Source organism: Pseudopodoces humilis, chromosome 1 (genome assembly GCF_049639895.1).
Source record: "Pseudopodoces humilis isolate 2021_Gansu_Grassland_sample_001 chromosome 1, ASM4963989v1, whole genome shotgun sequence".
Lineage (NCBI taxonomy): Eukaryota > Metazoa > Chordata > Aves > Passeriformes > Paridae > Pseudopodoces > Pseudopodoces humilis.
The window spans coordinates 10,476,647-10,498,430 of record NC_142200.1 but is presented as its reverse complement, the minus strand read 5'-3'; the positions used below and the strand labels follow the sequence as shown (position 1 = coordinate 10,498,430).

The window sequence follows — 21,784 nt, the reverse complement described above, 5'->3', positions numbered from 1 at the left end:
CCAAATAGAATGCCAAGCCCTAGCAATCAAGGAGATATTCTTGACTGAAATGTTAAATATCCAAATACAGCAGCTATAACTCTGCCCATTTGAAAGATCCCTTTTGTATAGGACTATACTGGGAAGTCAGTGACTCCCAAAATCAATTAAGTTCACAAATGTAGATGGGCAGGATCAGTTGCCCACCTAAACTTAGTTTCTTCATTTGAGGCTTTAAATATTGATCCATGAAAAACCCAAAGTGCAGTTCCAGGACTACACTCAGTTCTGACACCTGAATGACAAATTATGAGTTCAGTGATACCTCTCCAGGTATTTTTATTTCCACAGATAAACTCAGATGGACCTGGCAGGACATTAATGAGCAAATCAGTAATCAATGGAGAAGAATGAGTAGAAACATGGCTTTTAACTTTGAATAAAACTTTGGCACTACAGAACTTCTGGATGAATCACTGTGGAATTTAGCGTGGAATTTTTTTCACTTGAGCCTGGTTTGAGCATTCCAGACTCTTCTGCCTTTCTTGGACAAGAAGTCATTGCTCTATTTGTTCTGATATCTGTAAAGGTAGTTTTTTGGGAAGGGTTGTGAGGAAGTGATACAAAATCTAGTCCACTTCCATTTTCAAGAAAATCTCTCTCCCTTGCATTTTGATGATTTCACATAAATCACAGTAAATTTTTGGAAGTTCTTTTTTAAACTGGATCTCTGCCTTACGCTTCTTTATGCAATTACAATGCAAAGGACAAAGACTGGGAGTTTCCTTTCTGTTTTTCTGCCAGCCCCAGATGAAGGAAACTTTCAATGACAGAAGGAGATGCCAAAATCAAAACTCCATAAAGAACATATTTCTTCATGAAGCTTTTAATTTATACTTGAACAGCTTCAACATGGCACAGAGGCCAGAACTACATAGATTTGTCCCAATAAGGATTTGAAATTGGGACAATAAAATACAGTGATATGAAATTGTAAAAGCTAACATTTTGGAATACATTTTGGAATACATTTAGCTTTACTTTACTTTTCCCTCCTGGATTTGAGCCAATCAAATACTATTCAAGATTAGAAGACACCAGAGGTCCGAGGTGTATTAAAATCCATCTGCCAAGTCTGAGATGTCTTTTGCCTTCTGAAACATGGGACACCATCTTCTGAAGCTGAACTGATGGACTGGAGCACATAGATTTCTGTTTTCCCATATTGTTATAAAAAAAAAATAACTGCAGACATTTGTATGTCTGAAAAGACGTGTGTGTATGGTCCTGGAAAATTTACTTTATTCATTAATTTATGAACTTTAGAACCTGTCTGCGGAGCCCAAGCCCTAAAGTGGAAGATGGACAACTTTCCATAAAGCAGCAAAGGAAGTTAGTTTGCTTAATGACACTGCTGGCTGTTTAGTTATGCAAAGGAATTATCTTCTCCCCTTCACTGTTTGTAAAAATGAGCTTGCTACATTCAGATTTTAAGTGGCATATCCATAAATTTAAGTTTAATGCTGCTGTGCAGAGGCTTTTCCAGATAATTCAAAAGCCCATCGCCTTGAAGTCATAGACATTGTCATTCTGACTAGACAAATTTTATGTTCTGTGTGTAATAGCAGAGATGGATGATATGAGCTGTGCTGAGAGTGCTCTCAAGCTTTGCGAAGATCTGTGTGGATATCTGATTCTGGCTTTTAAATTCTTCCCACCTTTATACACTGCTACCAGACATTTAAGAGCAGCAATGTTACCTAACACCTCCTTCTTGCTCTGTTAGTACAACATAATTACTTCAACTTCAATAGAGTCAGAGTGGTTTATACTGCCTGGATGTTTTGCCCTGCTAAGGTGAAATTCAAAGTAATTATTTGAAAAACTGAGCTGAGCTCTTTTTATTTGTCTGAAGTTTCATCTCTATCTAATTTAGTTATCCATTAGTTCCACAAGGATAACAGCACCTTTTAAAAGTCTAAATTACTCCACTCAGCTTGCTCAAAATTTCTCTGCCAAACACAGCAAAGTTGTTGCCCACCTCTTCAGAGTGGGCAGCACTGCATCAGTGAAATGACTCTCCCAGTTCTATTGGGACCCTTTGAAGTGAAGACATTGGGGACATTATTGGACTTGGAAAGGCATGGGAAAATACACATAGTAGTTAGCATCTGGAGGAGGAAAAGCTTATTAAAACATAAATATTTGTTTCAGGACCCTCTAGTTAATGTTCACCACAGTGCAGGGGGATTTACTTACTCAACTTCCATCAAAAATATATTAATGGAAGTTGTGTAGATAAATCCCTAAGCTTCTCTAGGAACAGCTCTTCTGTATTTATAACTCCTTTTGAATTTCAATGCCCCTCAAAGCTTAAGGAACCTCAGATTTTATTTTACTTCTCTGGTAGTTTCAGTAAGTTGTAATAACATCCTGGGAACATGACAAATGTGACAAAGACTGTGCTCTTTATTGGACTGATCACATCACTTGCATATTAAGGGAGAAATTTCTGTTCCTCAAACTTCAGTATGTGCTGATGTAATATTTGTGTCAGCAGCTATCTGCAACCCCCTGAGAAAGGAAGAAACTGTGAAAAAGAGTTCTTGGGTAATTCATTCTTAATGTTGAATTTTTCCAGTATTGGTATGACTTATGAAATACAAATTGATCTGTCCAAAAGGATGAAGTAAACTGGGCAATGTCATTAGCTCTGGGGCTGTCAATTGTTAGTGAGATTAATCGCTGGTTTATCCAGATACTGTTCCCCAAATCCCTCTTGAGGTCATCTCACAGTAACTGGGACCATCCAGGAGGACTCTGGCAGTCACACTCCCGCACTGGAGCCTTTCACTGCTGGGATCAAAGCCTCTTTACATCAGACGCCACTTGGCTCCACACACTTATGCAAAGTCAGACCAGGTTTCCTCACCAGTTCCCTGAGTTTTCCATAGCAGAGTCTCAGATGTCTCATTCCAGAGAGCAATTTATTCACAGCACAGGAACACAAACAGCTCCAGCTGGTGTCTCCAAGGAGGGACCCCAAACACAAGCATCTCTAGGCTTTTATCCCCTCAGTCTAAGCTTGTGGAAGTCTCACCCTTCCTCCTCAGCCATCAGATCCTGCTGTGTCTCTGAGTGTCTGGTCACCTGGCCAGAGCCACTGGTCCTGCATCCTTTGCTGTGCAAAGGGTCAGCAATTCATGGCCTCCTGCCTTGGGCTCCTGCCATGCCAAGCTCCATCTTCAGCTCACACTGCAGCTTATGTTCCTCAACCCTAGCAGTGTTATTTCCTTCTGACTGATGACCTTTGAAGGTATAGAGTTATCTGTCAAATACATGGTTGCTCATAATAGCTGCTAGGTTAGGAATGGATTTTACCTTCCTATTGATTAAGGTCATGCTCTTCCTTTCCACAAGCTGCTGTGAAGAGACATGGTCTGTGGGCTGACTGCTTTATTCCTTTATTACTATAGTACTATGTCAGAGATGAAAAAAAAAATTTGTTCATGTTCTTTATTCTCTTCCATTCTCAAACTCTCAACTGAATTTTCATGTCTGTAAAGAATTTCCCCCATTCTTCTCTGCTCTCTGGAACTGCTGTGTAAAAATACGTGGTCCGAGCTGTGCATAAAGATAATCCAGAAGCAGCAAATGGTCTCACTAACCTATTCATTTATGTATAGGATGAGTAGGTTAAAGATGGGTTTTAAAGAGAAGCTGTGCTTTAGACTCATTTTAGTGTCTCTTCAATTTAAACCTTCCAGGGAGAGATTTCACCTGTTAAACCAAAATTGAATGACATTACATGACACTTTCACACTTTTCAGCTTGGTTTACCAGCATTCAAAGGCCCTTTCCCTCTGAAGGGCAGGAAATAGCATGTCACAGGAACAATCTCTTAGAAGCAAAGCAGCCTTTGTTTGTCAAAAAGGTGTCATACAGAGCACAAAGAGTAAAGGCAGTGAAAACTTACATGATGATGATTCTTTCATCCAAACTGTAGTTTTTCTCTCAGACAGTGAACTATCTGCTTAAAATCACGTAATGCTCATAATCAGGCAAGTGCCTTTAAATTGCCTGGTCCCCGGTCCCCCTCTAATCACATCTGCTTGACTCGACTGAATACCCTGTAACCTGAAAATTACATCTACACTAAGTGTATATTCTCCTGGGAGTAGAACCTGGCTCCCAGGCCAGATGGCGTGAACAGGTTGTGGCTGCTTTGCTGTGAGCAGATTTCAGAGCACACTGACTGCATTCACCCTACACAATCCTTGGCCCTAGACCTCTTCTATGTCCCTTGTCTTGTCTCTGTGATTCTAAAATACAATTATATTTTTGTGTGCAATTCATTCATTTCAGTGTTCAAAAATAATGACCAATGCCCAACTGCTGAAATATTAGCAAACTTAAAGACCAATCGTACTGTAATGGGAAGCTTTTGAGGTGTTAATTCCTTCCCTTTTCACTGATGCTAGATTTATTTTTTTTCCCTTCCTTGGCATTTCTCCAGAATTACCTGTGTTTTTTCCTAGACTTTTATTTTATCTCCCTCTCTAAAGCAGAGGGAATCTAGAAACAGAACAACATAATAATTCAGGAATACAGGGTAAGTTTGAGTTTGTGGATGCTTTTGCACAATGCAGAACAAAAAGAGTTTCCTCAGCTTGAGTCTGGATGCATCTTAACCATGTTGCCATAGTGGTCTGCCTGTGCAAAAATGTATTTCCCCACCCAGGCTGTTGTGTAGAGCCATGTAAAATGCTTTACCCATTAGGAGTCCACTTGTTCAAGAATTTCTGTCTTTTTTGTCTTTTTCAGGCAAAACTTATTGTTGAGGTTGCAATGCGTTCTCTTGAATCATTACCACTGACAAAGATACACAAGAAAGGGAGATCACAGTGTGAGCTCTGAGATTCCAAGTAGAGTTTGCATGTAGAGTTCTACAATATTTATAAAGTCAGTGTGTTTGATCTGAAAATCATGGGAAAAAGCAAACACAGAATTCTGTCACACCATGTTTTTTTCGAAACTAAGTCACAGTCTTTAGTGTAAAATACCCTAAAGTATGTTAAAAATTCTTGTTATTAGTACTACAAAATGAGAAACGTAGTAAAATAGCGGAGTCTGCTCAAATCACCAGAGATCAAGAGCACACTGAATCTTCCTTTGTAAATAAAGAAGTAGTGTGGGATTTCTATTTGATTCTTGCAAAGAATTTTATTTCCTTAGCTTAGTGATGTAAACCAGGACTAACTCTCCTTTTATCACCAGTTGTGTCTAGCTATGTCTAAAAAAACATTATTATATTTTAATGCTATAGAGGATATTAGAAAATGAATGGTCTTGGGAAAAATATCAAGTGCTAAAATCTCCTTGTAGAAAATCCCAAGCAATAATTAAAATTAACAAAAAGACACCAAATTTTTCATGCCTGCTCCATCAGTGCAGAAGTTTGCAGGAAATGGACAGCCCAAAGTGTATTTAAGTGTTGCTACTACTTGACCAGAGTAAGATAAGTGAGCTTTCAGAAAGTCTTGAATTTACTGACCTTCTCTTCCAATTTGAGCTAATTCATTAACTTCATAAAAGCCTTTCACTACTCTCTCAATAATTATTTTTTTCCACATAGTTGAGTTCTAAATTAGTATTCAGCTCTCTGAAGAGAAGAGAGTGTTATAAACATTCTTTCTAATGGGTGGATCTGAAAATCACTCTTCCTGATGGCTGTGATAGACCTGTGGGGAATTTTCTGTGGTTCCTTTGGGTATTTTTTCTACAGGACCACTCCATGCCTTTATTTTGCCAAGTGTTCAATGAGGCAACATTAATATAGCACCAGAATAGATGACCAGTGCTCTACCGTAGCTACAGGTTTTCTTTTTTCTTTCAAAATATTAAATATGTGGAGTTTTTTCTTTCCCTGAAGGCAACCTAGTGATACCCTGGGGATCCCTGGCTTGCATTTATTCATAAAATGGGATCTATAATGACTAATATTTCCACATTTATGGGCTTCTAAACTTTCTTAAATGACCACTTGTACTGAAAGACAATTTCTATTTTACTTCTTTATCATTTGGCTGAGAGATGACATATTTCAGTTGGAGTAGGTGGAGTTCTGCATCTTTCTAATGATAAATTTTCACTCCAGTTGTTGGAAGCTGAACCACAGCTATCCTCTTGTTTGATAAAAAGCCACCATATATTATGGCTATGGTATCTAAACTATTTGTTACCAGAATATCATTAAGACTGTAAAGGTTCAGTGGAATTAATTTACTTTAGATATACAAAAACTGTGATCTGACCTCTATTGCCTGCAGAAGGTTTTTACTGCCTGAGACAGTGCCTGATAGAAGATGTGTGAAACAGATGTAAGAACAAGAGATGCTTTCCTTATCTGCATGCTGCTAGGCTGGGAAAGAGCCTATGAAGTGGCTTGTTGCTGAAATAGGCAAGTTTTTAGGTACAAATGGAAGGCCTGAGAGAAGAATTCTACATTGGCCTAAACTCCATGGATCTGTTCCAGCTTCAGCCTGGCCGGCTCTCTGGCTATTCCTTAGCCAATTTTAGACACCATTAGATGGCAATATCCTGGGATAGGTCTAAAACTCTGTCAAGGAGAAAAATAAGCTCATTTTTTTAAACTTCTATTCCTACCTTTACAAATTATAAATGTTTTCAACACTATTGTAAATCTGATTTATTCCAGAAGTGTGTATTTGTAGTGGTTACAGTATATCCAAAGTAATTCACAAATCCTGCTATAAATTTCTGACTCCTGCAGTTTAGAGCAGTATTGCCTCAAAATAGAGCAAAAACCTCAGGGTTTGACCTATGAATCATGAACTTTCCTTGTGTCTTCAAAAAATGGTTTCTTGGATATGCATCAGTGAAAAATATTTTTGTGACTATACCTGATTTTTGATGCTACTCTGAAATATTATTTGTATCTATAATTACTTGCATGGTTATAATTAATACAATATTGAATATTAATGTTGTGGCTCTAGTGGGAAGATGGATAGAACCACCATTCATAAACCTTCCTAGTGAAACAATTCCTAAATTGTGCTGTATTGACAGGAGTTCACACCCACATCACAAGACCAAGACTCACTGAAGGTGAGTGAAGGGAGCCATGACAAGGTTGAGGACTGAAATGGTAATAAAAAGTAACAAAAGTCACTGCTCCAGAAATGGTGGCACCCAGTGATAGTAAAGCAATAGTGAGAGTGGGAAAGGGGTTCCTGACACTGGGTATGAATGCAGAGGACAGATTGAATGTGTGGGAGGAAGACAGAAGAAAATCAGCAGAAAACCAGAGAAACAGCTGTGAGTGTATCCCTGAGGAAAACCAGCAGGAAGAGCTTTTAGGGAATGTAATGTACTGAAAAAGTAGGTTTGGAGATTGTGAGTGAGAGACTTGTGTTCTGTCATTTGGTTTTGCCTATTCAGAAGACAAAGCTTTGTTGGTCCCTTGCAAAGAAACAAGATTACATCAAAAGCTATAACTTGTTTTGTACTTTAAAAGGAAACATTCCCACAAGTTCCTATTTACTTACTGACTGCTTTGGTCAAAGTGTTAACAATATTTAAACTTTAGGAAAAAGCGCCAAAATGACTTGGGGGAGACTCTTGATACTGCCCAGCAGCTTCCTCTGTTCACGTATGCTGGTAATTTTACTGCAATGAGCACTACCACTACAATTGCTCAGTTGCCAGCTTTTGATAAATGAGAGTTGGGAGCTCATGGGGATGTTTTAAAAGAGCAGGTCCTGCAGGTAACACTTTTCCATATTTCAAGCTTTTGTGGAACATCTAAACTACTTGGCAATGTGCACAAAGGATTTGCAATAAGGCTTACCTTAAATCACTTCTTTTTACATCAATATCACTTTTAAGTAATCACATGCCTCTTATTTAATTGTGCAGTGATTCTCTAAAAAGAAAACTACTATTTGATTTACTCCAGTGGCACTTGAACAATACTGACTGGGTCTTATTCCCACTACATAATATATGGACTAAGTGGGGCAAAGAAAAGAAGAGATTTTATTTTGTCTAATTATGAACTTTCTCTAACAATATGAGGAGGATCAAAAGGTCAACTTGAATGTGAATGTTACTGAGTGTGTAGAAAAGACATAAAAACAAGTGATAAAGACAAAACCTCATGACAATCTAATCAATACAGTTAACAGAGCATTCAGTGCACTCTTCAGGAAGCAGCAGGAGCTCAATCCAGCGGGTGAGATAGAAATAGGTATCCAAGACCCAGCTCAAGCCATATTTGTTAGCCCTTTAGGGCTTACTTAAATAACCAAAAACATGTCAAAGAGCTCTGGACACCTAGGCTGGGCAGCTGGGCTGAGCCCGTTAAACTGCTGCAGGTGGTTTTGTGAGGAGGACTTTAATTTTTTTGTTCATCAACAAGTACTTCTTACAGTTGGAGCTATCCTGTATTTCTCTGCCTGGTCTTCATCTCCAGCTCTGAAAGATGACAGGTCTCCCACAGGTCTCTTGCCACATCTACCAGCCCCATGCAGGTACCTCAGGCAGCCCAGCTATAACCTTATCGCTTCATACCTCTGTGCCTGGCCAGTTCAATTGAACATCAGTATTGATACCTTAATTTAATTGATATTGATACCTTAATCTGCATGTCACCTCATGCTTCTCAGCTCCTGATCATCCAGTGGCAGATGACATGCCCAGTGCCATCACTGACAATTGTCTATCATTGAATTCCTCCTTCCTGACATATGGTTTGCACAGGCTTGCTGGGTGTGAAGGAAGAGATAGTCAGGTCAATGTACGCTGTGACATCCCTGAAGGAAAACAAAGCAATCAATGGTATCAGATGAGGGGAGCTAATGACCAAAATGGGCTCTCATTTAATTGTACATTTCTTCTACAAAAATAAAGTTATGATCTCTGATTTACTGGGGTGGAATTTAAACAATACTGATTGGGTTTTACTCCCAACACACAAATTAAGCAGGGAAACACTCTTTTGAATGCATGATATATTGTTTATTTATTTTAAAAATCCTTTTAATCTTCAAAGCTTAAGTAAGCTTAGAGTGTTATCATGATGAAATGACATATGTTAAGGCATAGTTCACTCTTATAATTAACATTACTGTTGAAAATGTGGGGCATAATGATGTGGGGCCAAGGCCAGGTCTAGAGCCCCACTCCAGCTGTGGTGGAAGCTCCCACTGTCAGGAAAAGGAAGAGAAATGCACAGTAAGACTGCAAAGCTTCTACCCATGGGCTTTCCTCATGACTGTGCTGCAAATTTTTTCTATATTGTTTATTTAAAACAGGCCTGACAAAAGAAATAATACTTTAAAAATGAAGCCAGTAAATAACAGATGCATTACTGGGAGAGCAACACTACAGAGGGTCAGTGTGCCATTTACTTCCTGCAGCCACTTAAAACAAAAGAAGCATAGTCCTAGAAAAAATAGGGGCAGAGAACATGACAGAAACCATTGCAATTAATATCACATCAGTCTGACGGGCACAAAACACATGAATAGGAATAAAATGTGACATTTCAAACCATACCAAGAAATCTGGCTGAAACGAAGATGACTTTCTGGAGAGATATTACTGATGTGGAGACACAATTCTTTGAAGCTGATTTTTCCATTTGGCGTATTTATAGTTCAATCAAATATTCTTATTGATCTGAGAATGTGGTATTTTCGTTAGGAAAGGGATAATGAGTGTCTAGGTATCTAGTAAATCCTCCAGAGATCTGAGCTGCCTGGATGCTGATTAAGGCTGACACTCTTGGAACACTGAGTGCATTGCTCTGCTTGGCTGCCCACTGTGCCATGCCTTTAAAGATCAGGTGTAGACCAATTAGTTAATTTTAATTGTGCTTATATTAATTTCAATTAGCCTATCAGATGTCAGAGAAGCTAAGAGAGCTGCTTACTCTCACTCTAAAAATCAGTAGAATCAAAGAACGTCTCAGGGAGAGTTTGTATGTGTCTCAGTGTTTTGGAAAAGATGCAGATTATAAAGTCTTCCTGGTCATAGTCAGAACTGAAATGAGACTTTAATAGAGTGAGACTTTAAAAGAAGCCAATTTTCTTGACTCCTGGTTGATTTTTTGGTTTTTGTTATTTTTTTATTGCATTGCAAATAAAATAATTGGAATTATGTATGTGATTTAAGAATTAACATCTCAGAATCGCAGAATCAACTAGGTTGGAAAAGACCTTTGTGATCACCGAGTCCAACCTGGAGCCTAGCACCACCTTGTCAATGAGACCCTGGCACTGAGTGCCACATCCAGTCTTCCCTTAAACACCTCCAGGAACGATGACTCCACCACCTCCCTGAGCAGCCCATTCCAATGCCCAATCACCCTTTCTGTGAAGAACTTCTTCCTAATGTCCAACCTAAACCTCCCCTGGTGCAGCTGGAGACTGTCTCCTCTTGTCCTGTCACTGTTGCCTGGGAGAAGAGACCAATACTCAGCTGGCTGCAACCTCCTTTCAGGGAGCTGTAGAGAGTGACAGGGTTCCCCCTGAGCCTCTTTTTCTCCAGGCTAAACAACCCCAGATCCCTCAGCTGCCCATCATAGGACTTTGGTACCAGACTCTTCACCAGCCTTGTTGCTCTTCTCTGGACACACTCCAGCAGCTCAAGAGACTCCCTAATGTACAGAGCCACCCCTCCACCTCTCCTACCTTGCTTGTCTCTTCTGCAGAGCATGAAGCCACCCAGCCCAGCACTCCATTCATGCCAGTCATCCCTCTACATCCTACAAGTCACAGCTTTCCTGCTGTACCATGGCTCCCAGCTCCTCTTGTTTGCTACCCATGCTGTGTTCATTGGTGTAACTTCACCACTCTGTTTCTCTCTCACTCTCCCTAATACTCCCTAGCCTTTCCATTTCTTCCTTAAGCTCTTCCACTGGGCAGAGCAACCATTCACCTCCTCACACCACACACAGCCCTGCCCTCCAGTCCTGCCCTCCTGCTCACACCAGGCTCAGACACTCCCTGCAGCCACTGACCTGGACAGCTGACCCCCTACTTGGAGGGTTCTGTTTGCCTTAGCACACTCTTGCTGTGTGCAGCAGCAATGGCTTTTTACTGTTTGTAAAACACAGCTGCTTCAATTCAAGGTGCTGGGGGTGGGGGAACCCCACGCCACCAAAAAACCCCAATCAAAACACCACACCCACCTGACACCAGCGCACCAGCAGCAGCCAGGGGTGTGGCTGTGTCCTCCCTGGTGTGGAAGCTGCCCCCTTCGTGGTCCTGTTTACCCGCTCGTGTTGCTACACTCATGGAGCTCATTAAATCTCCTACCAGTGGTCCTGGCACTGCCCCTTGTTCACCTGATAAAAGTGAGCTTTGACACACTAGGGTGAGCCTGGAAATGACTTGTAGTGAAACTGTGTGTCCATATGAATCTGGTTTAGACAAAGACATTCATCTTTGCAAGTCTGAAGTTCTCCATCAAAAGCCCCAACACGGTATTTCTGAAGATTCCACTTCTCACAATGCTTTGAAACTGCATTCAGTACTTTGCAAGACTGATGAAGTGAGATTTCCATGCATCTGGACTGAAGTTCTTTGGCTTCTGAGCACTTGACTCTTCATGGGTCAGTTTATGCAGTGGCATGGATTCTACCAGAAAGTTAGCTGACAAAGTCTGCTTTTCTTTGTGGAAAGATAGGTAGGGATGAGACCAAGTTAACTTTTTTGCTCTGAAAAGACCTCCCTGGATCACATTCCATCTTCTTTAATGTCTTATTCCACTGGTTACTGACATATTTTGTCCTCTATTTTGCATACGCTGCTTGTCACTGGAAATCCCACAGTGAATGACATTGCTGATATCCGGTGCATGGAGAAAATCACACACACCTGCTGAATTCCTTACCCCTGTAGGTGAGGGGTATCTAGTTATCATTCTGTCCTAACTCCATGGAATCCCATGGAGCTAACCCAGCAAAACTGTCCGTGATATTTAGCTCATTAACAGTGATCAAAGCAATGGAGCTTGCTTTGGGATACTAGGGTTATGTTTTGTAATAAAATTTTGCGGTTTTCTCTACCCAGCCTCTGGAACATAAATCACAGCTTGAACTAGAAAGCAGTCTGTGACATTACAAATATACAGATATCTCTCTTCCTCTCTGAAAAAAAGAAATTGGGCAGCAGTTACAATTTTTTATTTATTTATATAATTTTTTTGCATATAAAGCCTCTCTTTATGCTGACAAAAATATTTTTCTCATTGATAACAGGGTAAATAAATTTTTAAGGGATAAAATTTTCTGCCTGGGAAGGGGTTCTGTTGCAAAAAATCAACTACATAGCGATACTTCATGAATTGTTGTGAAGACCAGACCCGTAGTGTGAAATGATGCTCAGAGCCACTAGAGGATGTTTTGATGACTGGTTTGTACCTGAAGTTCACTCATAAGTAAGAGCTGTTTTAAATGTACCTTCAGATTACTATTGAAATTAATAAGCAGAAAGTCTTTTGATTGAGTACTGATAAATCTCACTAATGATAATTTAATTTTCAGAAGATTTCTCTCTTGGGATTCAAGATAACTCAGGCCAAATCCATAAAAACCCCCAAGAAGCTGCAGTCCAGAAGTATCTCCAAGATCATAGCAACTGGAAAACACAAACTTCCACTCTGAACACCTTGAGGAAGGCTGGAGACAGTGTGACCCCAGACCCAGGCTACAGAAAATTTTTACTCAGCATAGCCCAATCACAGGCAAATACAGCTGTATCAAAATCCAGGACTTTTAATTTGCATGTGTTTGTCAATAACCACGAGTGACAAAGAAAACACAAGTGGAATTGCTGATGTCACACCCCCTTCACAGAAAGCATAAGTGATAGAAAAGTAAGAGGGTCATGTTCCAGCTGCATCTTCTGCAAGTCCCATCGTTACGGATGCTCTTCTGAGCCAGCAACACTGCTGTGTAATTTGTTCCATGTCTGTAGCTGAAATAGGTTTATTTAAATTTTTCATTTATCCATATTTGTCTGTTTTAAAACCTGTGCTAAACCCTTCATGCTTACAGAACTTCTCTGCCAGTAAGGTGGCTTTACTGAGTATGGGCAGTATTTCACTAAATGGAATTTGTGAGATTCTAAGGAGAGAAGTTTATATATATAAATGTTTCAGGATGATGATGATGATAATAAGGTGTGACATAAGACATGCTCTGATACACTGGGAAAGAGTGAGGAACAAGTTTATGACTCCAGAAGGTATTGTTGGAGAGGGATCCAGTTCCCATATATCTTCTCATCTATGTGAACAGAATTATGTGAGGATGGAGTGAAGCCAGTCTGAGCTCCTAGCAGCGTGAATTGGCTCTGGATACCTTCCCTCAGAGCAAGGTCAAACATATTTAGAATGCAGCAGCTCACAGAGAGGCAAGCTGCCATTTGGGCCAAAATCCTGGGAAATGGGCCAAGGACCACAGCTTGGTCAGAAGAGGGCTGTGGGTTATCAGCAAACCAGACCACTGACAGCACCACGTCATCTCTATACCCTGGACATCCTGGAAGGCTTCTGAGCTCTGCAGATCTTCTGGAGCAAAAAAACTTTTTGGGGCTTGCTGCCTACTCTACAGAGCTAAAACAACCTGGGGGGAAAAAAAAAATTAGGCAGAGAGAAGTGTGTGCTTTTCTGAGCCCTGCATGTAATACCTTTAGGGGTTTAATTTGAATGTCAGCTGTATGTTAGAATTTGAGCAGCTATGATTTTCAAAGAAGCAAATTAAAGCTACAGCAAACTGGTCTGAGAGACTTGTTTTCCCTCAAACCTTACTGTTGCTTTATTTATTTAGTCTTCTCTCTCTTTCCACCTATCATTTTGTCAAGTTTAATAGGGCCTGAAAATAAGACATCAGAAAACACTAGTGGCAAATCTGATCTATGTGTGATTAGCCCTTGGCTACGTTACCTGCAAATTGAAATATATAAACAACATATAGCTGTTACTTTGGTGTTCCGACCATAAATAGCTTCAGGTGCAGTAATGTAAAACAAAGCTGGAAACCACCATATGGTCACAGACACAGATAGCACTGTTTGAAAAATCCCTGCATTTTGTATTACCATCCAATGGGAAAAAAAGGCTTGAAGCAACCTTTGGAATATCAATCTGAAGAGCAAATTATACGCATTTTACATAGCTTGAATAAAAAATGTTGTTCCTCTAAGCCATTTTTTACACACTAATTTTGCATTCATTTAGCTGTGTAACATTAGTACGAAAAGAAATCTTGAAGTCTAAGAGTCTATTGATAAACAGTTCAGCTAAAAAGGTAATTATTCCCAGAAGTTTTTTTTCTTTAAAATATACAATTTACTTAGAACAGCTCTTACATTGTTAGCACAAACATAATGAAATAATGGGCCATTTAGTGGGCTAATGTATTTTTCACTTGCTTTTTATCAACTTTACTTTTAAAAAAATCACTGCTGAGGGTGAAATAGTATAATAAGGTTAATGAGTAAAGAAATAACACAGAACTGCTTTTATCGTAGTGAGCATCTCTAAATCACGAAATGGGCGAAACAGATGCTTTGGAATGCAGCCGAGGAGTTGATCAGTAGAAGCTGATTATCTATTAATGAGAGGTTTTTAGTGGTGTACCCTGGTGTAAAAATCACTAGACTCCATTCAGGCAGTCATCAGTTGCAAATGCCATGTATATGAATCACTTGATTGATGTACAAAATTCAAAACAGATTTCCCCTGGTGCCCTATGGGTTGTCATGCACTGATGATCCCCTATCTGTTTATGTTAATGAAACAGGGTTTTTCAGTAAGTAAATACGTGTAGTATTTAATTAAACTCACTGCTGAGCTCTGTGTGAAAATGTAGCCCCATTGTTCAGAAGTATTTTTGGACTGCAATTCTTTGTTTTCACCCCAGCTTCCCTTCCCAGTTGCCTCAGTCCCCTGTCTAAAGAGCATCTGGGTTTGTCCCAATCCAAGATGTTATGAGCACCACTGCTCACAAGAAAAAGGTGCCTTTGACCTCAATAACAGCAGGAACAAACCCTCAGTTCCCATCAGCAGTACCATGGTTGGCAGGATCACAAACGGGGTCTTCTGGAGAGTGGAGAGTGCTGGCATTCTGCAAACTGCTCTGCTGCTGACCCCCTCTGGGGTCTGTGCAGGGCTGGGGAACTGGTTTTTTCATGCAATTTGCTACCACATTTAGGAGATAAAGATTTTCAAAGTGTTTTGAGACTAAATGGTTAAAACAGTTTTATGAATATATATGTGTGTGTATATATATAAAATTCTATTAGAGAAGGAGTGAAGCTCCTGATTCCTACTTCAACGCCCTACATGAAGGCAGGAAAATGCAAAAGAACCATGAAAAGAATAAAAATCAGGCTTAATGTAGGAGCTTGTAAAAGTACCTCCAAAAGTAATATTTATATTATTATGTCATGTCAATTACTTTTGCTGGCTTATTTTTTTTTTATTTATTTTTGTTCATTGTGATGATTATTTTCCCGAACAGACATATGGCAGTTCCTGATATGCTCTGCAGCACTCACAGTGACTCCTGGCATGATTCGTGGCTTTTTTTATTGAAGAACTGGTTAATAGTTTACATTTATTAGTGGCTGCTTGCCCTTTACTGCAGCATGTGTTTGCAATTTAATGCTACCATGTATCAATAGTATTTACATGTTTGGTACTTTATTAGGCACCAGAAGTGCTCATGCATTTTATTTAGGCTATCCTATAACTTTCCTCGTTTGCTTGTGGGACTGCACAGGGACTGCACATAAGAAAGGCTCAGTGTACCAGCTCCCTTCTTCACATTTCCAAGAGTCCAAAAGCTGCAAAGGCCAGTCTAGTTCAGATTTCTCTTCTTACCTGGTAAGATATCAAGGGTCTTTCCTGGACTAAGAGGGTTAGGAATACTTTGCTGAACATGATCTTTTCTGTTATGGAATTGTTAATCTTCTGAGAGAGCAATTTAAATGGAATAATGGATTCTGCTTTGACTGTTTTATCTTGTTTTTTTCCTGAGGTTTGATACAGAGGGGGGCTCAGAATCCTATTGAATGAAGTTATTGTTATTGAAGTTATTTAATGAATATTGCTATATTCATGAAGAGCTGCTCTTTCTGCCGTAGTCTCAGTAACACATAAATAAGTGTTTCAGAAATCCTACTTGCTCACGGCTTTTTTTTTTGTTAAATTATCAACAAAAAAGATTTTCAGCATCATTCCAGATCAGTGATACATAGCACATGACCAAGGGAAGCAGAAAAGCCACCTCCAGCAGTGGCTGTGCCTACACTCTGTCAATATGTATGAAAATGATGGCTTTGTTCCTACAGACAGCAGACCTTTCCCCTAAATGAATACACATTAGCAAGAGGTCCTTCTCTTGTGCTGCAGAAGTTCTGCTTTCACAGAACCAGAGGTAAACATCTCCAAAGGATTTATATACTCTTTCTGGAAGTATAGTAAAAGCACCAAGTTTGAGATTAGCATCAGTTCCATTCACTTGTTGAGTCACTGCCTACCATCAGATTTGTGGGAACTTTGTAATCTGCTTAGAGATTGCTGGGCAGAGCTGGAGAAAATGTGTGGAATATTACTTGCAAAATAGTCTTCAAATTAAATTCCCCAAATTGCCTTTTGCTGTGTTTTTTTAATCACCTACTGGTCTTGTTTACAAACCTTCATGCAAATGGCATATCAAAACATGGTTATTTATGAAGAAAACAAATCATCCAAACCTACAAGTTCTTTAATATAAAATGGAATATTTTTTTTTATTGAATATTGAATGTATTCTGTTTCCAGGCCCTGAGCTGTCATGAGACTGGCTTACATATCTTAAGGCTGTGGTGATATTTTGTTTGAAAGATCACAGAGTCAGTGTTCTTTAGTGTTCATTTGTCTGGTATCAGAGCTCTCTAGTATTCACAGTTCTAAGCTTTACTCGCATCCATGTGCACTGCAGAAAGAGAGAATCTCATGGCCCTCTGGCTCCTGAGAGTCAAAATTCTCAAGGTGCCAAAACCAGTGTGTTCTTAATGAGGAAATCATTAAATCTGGCAATTTCTGAAACCCCACGAGATCAACAGTAAAACCTCCACTGATTTTTTTATGCAGCCCAGATTTTACTCCATGTGAAATCAAATATTTAACCAAGTTCTGTAATTCTGTAAAAAGTATAGCAAAATGAAAACAGCTGTGAGTACATCCATAATTGTTTTTGGTATGGGATGGCCACATTCTGCATCTGAGTCTGACATCTACTTCAGAATTCTTGAGTTACATTTAAGGCATGAAAGAGCTGAAATCATGATATTTTTTTGTTTGTTTTTCTTAACTCAGTCCTACATAGATTTACAGTTGAGATGATTTTCCACTAAGGTTCTTGAATATAGGGCCTGAACAGAGAGACAATAGTCTCATTTTCTGGTTTAGGCCTTAAACAAATAACAGAAGAGGCACACTAAATAGTCATGCAACCATTAAGGTGCTTAAAAACTGATTTAAATTCAGCCTCCAAACATAGTTGTTCTATTTAACACTTATAACAACCTTTCAGCTGAGTGCCCCAGCCAGATAAGGTATTCTTAGGTGGCTCTCTTACAGTCTCATCTCAAAAGTATTTCCCATCTAACTAGTTAATCATCCCTGCATATAGCACAGGAATATGAACCACTGTGGAAAGATGATTTTTCTAGTTGAAAAAAAGCCCTGCATCTATGGTGATGTTGGGCAAGTGGGACCAGTCCTTTGCAAACCCATCACCTTGAGGAACAGATTTTTTTTCTGTTTTTTTCAGTTTTTTTATTTTTTGTTTGTTTGTTTGTTTGTTTTTTGGTTTTTTGGTTTTGTTTTTTTTTTTCTGAACTTTTTGGTTAATATTACACAGAGCTAAAATGAATTTACTTTATCTTATGGGGAACAAAACCATTTGTTGCACAAAAGAGCCAATCTATTGCAAATGAATAAGAGTAATTTGTCCATTTCTTCAACAGGATTCTGTTTTTATGAAAAGTGACAGTGAAAGTTCTTTGGCACCATTTCCTTCATCATTGCCTGTAATGGGGATAGGGAAATTTGAGGTAGATATTAAAAATGATGAGTCCTCTATGGATAAAAGCAATACCACTGGGAAAAGAGAGTAATTCAGAACAAACACCTCAATTTCTTACAAGTTACTTTAAGTCAGTATGGTAACCAAAAATAATTTTCTGTGAGTGCAAGAGTAGAATCATGAAAAAATTGACTGCATCTTGATGTGTTATATATTATAGGAGCCTGGTTTTCTAATAGGTTAAAGTATGTAGGAAAGTGAAATTAAATTACAACCCCATAGATGTGTCCTTGTCTGACAAGGTGTTGCCGGTAAGAAGATGGGATCAAATTCTACTGTTGTTCAGTATGTACTTATTGGAATTTGATATATACAAGCATAAAAGCATATATGCACTCTGAAAGTCTGTGTGTTTAAGCTGGGCCTTGAAGAATTATTTTGTCTCTTTGATTTGGAGTAGCAGGAGTCACACACACAGAGGGAAAGGGCAACTTGTGTGCCTTTAATCTCTATATTCACAGTGGTAAGGAAAGGTACAAGGGTTATTTGCAATAATTGCAGATGTTGAAAGAGGGAGAGCAAGGGGACACTGGTTTAGATGAGCAGAGATGTTCCTGTGCAGTGATGGTCTGTGTCTTGAAGATTTTGTATCCTAAATAACTGAATAATTTAACCCTGCCTCTAGCATTTAAGGTCTGGTACACAGGGATTGACAATTGTCATAGGTGTACTAGATATCCACAGGACATGGCTTTAGGTCTTTGGGGTGCCTGTCAGCTGCACCACAAAAATGATGAAGAGGAGGATTCCCATGCTTTGACTTCAGAAAGGAGAGGGATCAGCTGGCTTGGCTGTTAAGTGCTGCAGGAAACTTGTGAGGCTCCTGCTGGTTCACAGGATTGTGCCCACAGGCAGGTGGAAAGACAGCACAAGATTAAACATCAGAAACTTAATTGCATTACTTTTCTTTATCAGGAATATAATAAAATGGCTTTGAATTTTTACATTTTTAAGGCAGTTGTGAAGCCTTAGAAAGAGAATCTGAGATGATGGCCTGAAATATTTTATGTTAATTAAAAGAATCATTCTTCTAAATTTGCACTCCTCACTGAATCATTCTAGACTGTCCATAAAAGGCGTGTCATAATAATCTTAATTTTTTTTAGTCTTTATTTCTTTGAGTGGTTTTTCATCTGATGTAGAAGCCACAGCTTTTTTAAGAGCACCATGAGAGAAATTATCTCTTTCAGACTGTCTGCATAAGAGGGCAGTCCCAAGGCACCGAGGAAAAGACAGATCCTTTAACTGTTGCTGGTGTCTAAGGAGCAACCTGCATCTATCTTTACAGGGAACAGATCATTAGGTTTGTGAGTCAAGGCAGGGTCTGGGAGCGTGGATGTGTGCACAACTGAGAGCAAGGGACTGGAACGTGCACAGAATGTTTCATATTCTCCACATAACCACCAGCTGCTGAGCATCCTCTTGTGCATTGTAGAAACCACATCAAAAGAGATATTCTCTACCTAGGGCTTTGGTGTACAGGCCTGTCCCTTCTGTGATCTTGCAGCTATTCCTGACCAAGAAAGTAGAAGTACTGGGAAATCTAATTACCTTTTTTTTTTTTTTTAACTCAAAATGGATCAAAATTGGCAGAATTGGAGAAATGTTCTGCTAAAACAGCTTCTTCTAACCATTCTGTTAAAACCAAAGCTGTTTAGTTGGGAAAATTCAGAACAATTTTAGGAAAGTTCTCCCAGAATCTTAATTTGTCTTTCTGTATGATGTTCCAATTTGAAGAATGCAAATACTTCCTTTCAAAAATTAAATTAATTGTAATAATTGGCTACATCAACAAAGACTAGTTAAGGTGAAAGCAAATGTTTGAACTAAACTGAAGAACTCCAAAAGTAGGAGTTTAGTTTATCTTTAACTTTGATCTGTGTAATAATTTGGAGAGATTAGCATGCACAAAAAGAACTTGAAACACAGGAAAAGTGGGGTTTTGTCCAAATTTATGTGTTTCTGAATATTTAGTGCCTAGATTTTAATTTTTCATTTTCTCCTAAAAACATTTATTCTAATGCAAATGGTATTCAACTGGGATGCATTTCTTGTCTTTTTATCTGTATTTATCTTTGTGACCCTTTTAGCTGATTTGCTAGTGTCTTTCTTCAAATTCAGTATGATCACATCAATCAGGAAATCCTCTGATGGTGTCAGACTCAGTTTTAATACAGGCTTTGTTTCATGACAGCAACTGGAATGTACATGGTGCAAGTCCAGATCTCCCCAAACATTGCTCAGCTGCTTTCAAGTCATAGTAAGCTAAATATTGGCTTGAGAGTGATGCTATAACAGGAGGCTGTAGAAGTTACGGATCCTTTTACTCAGTGTACTCTTACTATATTTTGTGAGATCCCAAAAATCAAACCCCAAGGAAATTCCAAGTTAAGATATTTGTAAAGAAATATCTTTTCAGGAATGTTGGGCTGTAACCTTGATTCCTTTGATTCCCCACACAGAGATGAGCTCTGTTGGGCCCAGGTTTCATGAACTGGCTCTGATTTTTTAGGAACTTTCCTATAGCCTACTTCTCTGTACAGCTCAGAGACACAGACAGGGTAAAATCTATTTCAATTAATGTTGAGTGTGAGGTGTAGGTGTTTGTGTTAGAGCTAATCACTGGGTAGCTTTTAAAATCAATGCAGAGAAATGGGTCCTCTACTGCATGATCCATCTTATCCCAAGATAAATATGTAGAATAGACTAATTGCACCTTGCAGATGCTGGTTTCTCCCCATTGACTGCAGGAAGAGGTTAGATGGCAACATGCTCTAAAAGTAGAAGAAATGGGTATTGCTGAAGGAGTCTTCCAGCGCTGTAGTGAAGATGGATTTTTCTTCTTATCTGGCTCTGGCAGTACTCCAGATTTAGATTCATGCCTCACATTTGATAGAGCAGTGTGCAGGGAGGTTTTCACAAAAGTCTTGCAGCAGGAGTTAACATAGCATGGTATTCCAGGAGAAGTTGTAGTGCATTTCCCTGGCCAGAGTGGAGGTCTCCACTGTGCAGGTGGACCAGGTAATAAGCCTAATCTGAATGCAGCACTATTAGTGCTTTGAGTTTTAAATCACTGATATTAATGTCTTATTTTGTAAAGCTTATTATCAAAAAAGTTGTTGAAAAAGTTTAAAGCCTAAGTTGGACTTAAAAGCTCCCTTAATATTATGTTTTTAAAAGACATGAAATGTGAGGGTGAACACATGTACACATACACACAAATTCGAAGGAAAAAGGTTTTTTTAAGCATTGCTAGTTCTATAGCTGAACCAGAGCACAACGCCTGAAGAAATCTATAGTCATGGGTTATATTATCTGAAGATACTTTCCCACTGAAGGCTCATTTATTGTAAGACCTAATATAAAATAATGAATATTTGCTTTAAGTCAGGTCAGGACCAGAACTTATTTCCCAGGGAATATGTGTAATTTTTTTGATAACCAGAAAAGACTTTCTTCCCCTGGAGTGAACTCCACTGGATTTAGTGCTGCATTAGTAGGCTGAGCATCTGAGCTGTGCTTATTGGTAATTTAGCTTCTCTTCAGCAGAGCACTAGGGTGTTTCTCTTCTTAAGCATGCACGTAGTTACAGAGATTGATTTCAATGGAACTACTCACGAAATCAAGATGAAAATG

At 39.1% G+C, this 21,784-nt stretch overlaps 1 long non-coding RNA gene across 1 annotated transcript; it reads right to left on the bottom strand.

Annotated features, from left to right (window-relative positions):
- Positions 1 to 2,587: 2,587 nt before the first annotated feature.
- On the bottom strand, positions 2,588 to 9,675 carry LOC148185010 (uncharacterized). The gene is made up of 3 exons (XR_015773980.1): positions 9,562 to 9,675; positions 8,639 to 8,816; positions 2,588 to 3,759 (listed from the first exon to the last, which is right to left on the bottom strand). It is a non-coding gene; the product is annotated as an uncharacterized LOC148185010 (long non-coding RNA).
- Between the last annotated feature and the right edge of the window lie 12,109 nt (positions 9,676 to 21,784).